Here is a 6,459-nt window from a genome sequence, read left to right as displayed (position 1 = left end):
TTCGCACCTACTCCTAGGTTGAAGGACTGATTACCTCATCTTCTGTACATAGTTCTACTGTCTTCCAGTTATGTCCTAGAATTTGTATTGATAAAGCCACTGGATGGCGAAACGTCTACAATAAAGATACCCAGATGTTGCACATGTGTCTTAATCTCATCTTGCCGGTATTATATACCATTCGTACACTACCTGAGGTATGGAAGATGGCAAATGTAGTTCCCATTTTTAAAAAAGGGAGACAGAAAAGAGGCACTAAACTATAGATCTGTGTCACTGACGTGTATAGTATGCAAAGTTATGGAGAAGATTATCAGGAGGAGAGTGGTGGAGCACCTGGAACGGAACAAGAGTATAAATGCCAACCAGCACGGATTCATGGAAGGCAAATCCTGTGTCACAAACCTTCTGAAGTTTTATGATAAAATAACAGAAGTAAGACACGAGAGAGAGGGGTGGGTTGATTGCATCTTCTTGGACTGCAAGAAGGCCTTTGACACAGTTCCTCACAAGAGATTAGTGCAGAAGCTAGAGCATCAGGCGCATATAACAGGAAGGGCACTGCAATGGATCAGAGAATACCAGACAGGGAGGCAACAACGAGTCATGGTACGTAATGATGTATCACAGTGGGCACCTGTGACGAGCGGGGTCCCACAGGGGTCGGTCCTAGGACCAGTGCTATTTTTGGTATATGTGAACGACATGATGGAAGGGTTAGACTCAGAAGTGTCCCTGTTTGCAGATGATGTGAAGTTAATGAGGAGAATTAAATCTGATGAGGACCAGGCAGGACTTCAAAGAGACCTGGACAGACTGGACACCTGGTCCAGCAAATGGCTTCTCGAATTTAATCCTGCCAAATGCAAAGTCATGAAGATAGGGGAAGGGCACAGAAGACCACAGACAGAGTATAGGCTAGGTGGCCAAAGACTGCAAACCTCACTCAAGGAGAAAGATCTTGGGGTGAGTATAACACCGAGCATGTCTCCGGAAGCACACATCAATCAGATAACTGCTGCAGCATATGGGCGCCTGGCAAACCTGAGAACAGCATTCCGACACCTTAGTAAGGAATCGTTCAAGACACTGTACACCGTGTATGTCAGGCCCATACTGGAGCATGCAGCACCTGTTTGGAACCCGCACTTGATAAGGCACGTCAAGAAACTAGAGAAAGTACAAAGGTTTACCACAAGGTTAGTTCCAGAGCTAAGGGGAATGTCCTATGAAGAAAGATTAAGGGAAATCGGCCTGACGACACTGGAGGACAGGAGGGTCAGGGGAGACATGATAACGACATATAAAATTCTGCGTGGAATAGACAAGGTGGACAAAGACAGGATGTTCCAGGGAGGGGACACAGAAACAAGAGGCCACAATTGGAAGTTGAAGACACAAATGAGTCAGAGAGATATTAGGAAGTATTTCTTCAGTCATAGAGTTGTAAGGCAGTGGAATAGCCTAGAAAATGACGTAGTGGAGGCAGGAACCATACACAGTTTTAAGACGAGGTTTGATAAAGCTCATGGAGCGGGGAGAGAGAGGGCCCAGTAGCAACCGGTGAAGAGGCGGGGCCAGGAGCTAAGACTCGACCCCTGCAACCACAAATAGGTGAGTACACACACACACACACACACACACACATACACAAACTCATACACACACACGCACACACACTCATACACACCGAAATCGGCCTGACGACACTGGAGGACAGGAGGGCCAGGGGAGACATGATAACGACATATAAAATACTGCGTGGAATAGACAAGGTGGACAAGGACAGGATGTTCCAGGGAGGGGACACAGAAACAAGAGGCCACAATTGGAAGTTGAAGACACAAATGAGTCAGAGAGATAGTAGGAAGTATTTCTTCAGTCATAGAGTTGTAAGGCAGTGGAATAGCCTAGAAAATGACGTAGTGGAGGCAGGAACCATACACAGTTTTAAGACGAGGTTTGATAAAGCTCATGGAGCGGGGAGAGAGAGGGTCTAGTAGCAGCCGGTGAAGAGGCGGGGCCAGGAGCTAGGACTCGACCCCTGCAACCACAAATAGGTGAGTACAAATAGGTGAGTACACGACATGACGGAAGGAATAGACTCTGAGGTGTCCCTGTTTGCAGATGACGTGAAGTTGATGAGAAGAATACACTCGATCGAAGACCAGGCAGAACTACAAAGGGATCTGGACAGGATGCAGACCTGGTCCAGCAATTGGCTCCTGGAATTCAATCCCACCAAGTGCAAAGTCATGAAGACTGGGGAAGGGCAAAGAAGGCCGCAGACGGAGTACAGTCTAGGGGGTCAGAGACTACAAACCTCACTCAAGGAAAAAGATCTTGGGGTGAGTATAACACCAGGCACATCTCCTGAAGCGCACATCAACCAAATAACTGCTGCAGCATATGGGCGCCTAGCAAACCTCAGAACAGCATTCCGACATCTTAATAAGGAATCGTTCAGGACCCTGTACACCGTATACGTTAGGCCCATATTGGAGTATGCGGCACCAGTTTGGAACCCACACCTAGCCAAGCACGTAAAGAAACTAGAGAAAGTGCAAAGGTTTGCAACAAGACTAGTCCCAGAGCTAAGAGGTATGTCCTACGAGGAGAGGTTAAGGGAAATCAACCTGACGACACTGGAGGACAGGAGAGATAGGGGGGACATGATAACGACATACAAAATACTGAGAGGAATTGACAAGGTGGACAAAGACAGGATGTTCCAGAGATTGGACACAGTAACAAGGGGACACAGTTGGAAGCTGAAGACACAGATGAATCACAGGGATGTTAGGAAGTATTTCTTCAGCCACAGAGTAGTCAGTAAGTGGAATAGTTTGGGAAGCGATGTAGTGGAGGCAGGATCCATACATAGCTTTAAGCAGAGGTATGATAAAGCTCACGGCTCAGGGAGAGTGACCTAGTAGCGATCAGTGAAGAGGCGGGGCCAGGAGCTCGGACTCGACCCCCGCAACCTCAACTAGGTGAGTACAACTAGGTGAGTACACACACATACACACGTACAAGTCACCTACCTCTCACACACACACACACACACACACACACACACACACACACACACGCACACACACACACACACACACATACACTCATACACATACACACGCACACACAAACACACACAAACACACACACACACACACACACACACACACACACACACACACACACACACACACCAGTGGAAATAAGTCACTTTGTCTTTTTTATGGGTTATCCCAGGTTCTCTACACATATGCTGCTATGTAACTATTTGTGTATACCTGAATAAACTTACAGCTTATCGTTGTAGAATGGTAAGGGGGGGGGATGTTGCACCGCCTTCTGGGTCTTTTACTTTCGTAGGGAGCAAATACTACGACATATTTATAAGAAGACGTTTCAGTCCTGGGACTTTCATAATTTCTAACAGAGAGGTTGAAAAGAACAGTACAGGTAGGGGGATGTGGAAAATAAATTCCCATAATTATACTGTATATATTTTTATAATGTAAATATACATGATTAATGCATTACTGTTGTTCTAAATTGTATTTTGAATAGAACCAACCGGGTTCACCCTGCGCCTGCGCGGATGTGCGGGGAGACAGGTCGACTCGGGGCATGGGGGGAGGCGGGAGTGTTTTGAATGGGTTTAAGAGGCTGTGAAAACATGGGACCAGGAAATTGGCGTTCACGGCGGCCTAAGGGTTAATATAGGCCTCACAAGCACCTAAAGTCAGTTCCTGATCAGCCGGGCTGTGGCTCGTACGTTGGTTTGCGTGCAGCCAGCAGCAACAGCCTGGTTGATCAGGCGCTGATCCACCAGGAGGCCTGGTCACAGACCGGGCCGCGGGGGCGTTGACCCCCGAAACTCTCTCCAGGTAAACTCCAGGTAAACTTCATAATAGGAAGTGTCGTGACTGTCCCTGGTGAAGAGTGAGGGAACGTGATTGACGGCACCGCTGTAAATAAGGTGGTAAAATGAGTGAATAATGGTAGGACCGGTGGTGACTGGCGCGTCGCCATGGACTGTGTCCCGAGGAAAAATACCCGTGATTTAATCATCACTCATCGGTCTCAGATCTTAATGGAGAGGCCTCCAATGTGTATAATAATTATGAGACATTAAACCGTCTTGTAAATCGTAATGTAATCAGTGATAATAACACTAAGTTAAGGAATCATTGAAGCGATATGAGCTGTCATTCCCAGAGTGTGTGTGCACATGTTTACCTCGTTGTTCCTGTCCCGAGGATAGTGAAGGTTTTATGGAGTCACGACTTCTAAACCGGGACAAACCAACAGATACCTCGTCCTGCTGGAATAAGAACCGTGTCGGTGTAGCAGGACATCGAAATGAGATGGTGAATGGAGGAAATAAGGAGTATCAATCACCCACAGTTAAGTAACTCACTCCCATCTTGTTCCTCATCCTCATATCCGACATAGACAAGGATGTCAGCCACAGCACCGTGTCTTCCTTTGCAGATGACACCCGAATCTGCATGACAGTGTCTTCCATTACAGACACTGCAAGGCTCCAGGCGGACATCAACCAAATCTTTCAGTGGGCTGCAGAAAACAATATGAAGTTCAACGATGAGAAATTTCAATTACTCAGATATGGTAAACACGAGGAAATTAAATCTTCATCAGAGTACAAAACAAATTCTGGCCACAAAATAGAGCGAAATACCAACGTCAAAGACCTGGGAGTGATCATGTCGGAGGATCTCACCTTCAAGGACCATAACATTGTATCAATCGCATCTGCTAGAAAAATGACAGGATGGATAATGAGAACCTTCAAAACTAGGGAGGCCAAGCCCATGATGACACTCTTCAGGTCCCTTGTTCTATCTAGGCTGGAATATTGCTGCACACTAACAGCACCTTTCAAGGCAGGTGAAATTGCTGACCTAGAAAATGTACAGAGACCCTTCACGGCGCGCATAACGGAGATAAAACACCTCAATTACTGGGAGCACTTGAGGTTCCTAAACCTGTATTCCCTGGAACGCAAGTGGGAGAGATACATGATTATATACACCTGGAAAATCCTAGAGGGACTAGTACCGAACTTGCACACGAAAATCACTCACTACGAAAGCAAAAGACTTGGCAGACGATGCAACATCCCCCCAATGAAAAGCAGGGGTGTCACTAGCACGTTAAGAGACCATACAATAAGTGTCAGGGGCCCGAGACTGTTCAACTGCCTCCCAGCATACATAAGGGGGATTACCAACAGACCCCTGGCAGTCTTCAAGCTGGCACTGGACAAGCACCTAAAGTCGGTTCCTGATCAGCCGGGCTGTGGCTCGTACGTTGGTTTCCGTGCAGCCAGCAGCAACAGCCTGGTTGATCAGGCTCTGATCCACCAGGAGGCCTGGTCACAGACCGGGCCGCGGGGGCGTTGACCCCCAGAACTCTCTCCAGGTAAACACGCGTAAGTACAATAAAGAACCTCAATTACTGGGAACGGTTCAGGTCCCTTGATCTGTATAATAATAAGAATAAATATGTGACTTAAATCCCACCCAAATTACTTGCCTGTAATAATTCAGGCAATACCTCTGTAAATCACATGCAGGTAATTTACTCAATAATAATTCATAACAGGAACACTCACCAGGTATTCTCTACCTGGAGGGAATATTTTAACAATTGTTCTGTCATGTCTCAACTTCCATTATTATCTTGACTATATATACAACTGTATCTCTCTCCATCTTTAGAAGCTTTATTTCTCACTGAATATAAAGCAAAGTAAAAACCCGGAGATGATTTCAGGAGTCACGTTACGTTATAAGGCCCAACTTAATGGGCCAAGTAAAAATTAATTAAGACTCATTGAGTTGTTCCCCTCCACGGAAATCTTTAGTAAAAGGCGAAAGATTTATTCGTTTTGAAGGGAAACCAGAGTTAAAAATCGAGGTCAAATTGGTAGTGCCAGAAATGAGTCGCTGAGGCAATATAACGAGAACCGTCTCCAAGCAAGAAAGACTTTTCGGGAAATTTTGTATTATTACTTCGTTTTTGTTGTCATTTGTTTGGTACATTACAAATATTTTTATATGGTGTTCATAGCAATATTTATCCCTACAGTTTCAGAAATAAGTGTCTGCTATAACTGTCGAGATATTGTGGAAATTTATTTGTACCAAAAATACCACTGACGGGTTCGTATGTCAACATTTCAGGGAGGTGGCCACAGTAACTGCGAGAGTATTGTACTGCTTCCTTACAACCCATTAATAAATACCTCTATGTAAGAATATGGGGAGAAATCATAATATTGACATACTAATAAATAGATTTAAGCAGAGCCGGATAAAGACTTTGTGAGCTCCTGGGCTGCAGCCTCTAAAGTCCATGCCTTAATCCGGCCCTGGATTTAGGTTTGAATTATTAGTAATTAATATTAGAATTAATAATGTAACTTTA

General features: G+C 45.4%; 1 non-coding gene across 1 annotated transcript; it reads right to left on the bottom strand.

The window, feature by feature from the left end:
• Positions 1-5,823: 5,823 nt before the first annotated feature.
• Positions 5,824-5,940, bottom strand: LOC128692805 (U5 spliceosomal RNA). Its single transcript, XR_008407633.1, has one exon. It is a non-coding gene; the product is annotated as a U5 spliceosomal RNA (small nuclear RNA).
• Positions 5,941-6,459: the final 519 nt, after the last annotated feature.

Source organism: Cherax quadricarinatus, chromosome 30 (genome assembly GCF_038502225.1).
Source record: "Cherax quadricarinatus isolate ZL_2023a chromosome 30, ASM3850222v1, whole genome shotgun sequence".
Lineage (NCBI taxonomy): Eukaryota > Metazoa > Arthropoda > Malacostraca > Decapoda > Parastacidae > Cherax > Cherax quadricarinatus.
Note: the sequence above shows the minus strand (reverse complement) of the source record. Positions and strands in the feature narration are given on the sequence as shown.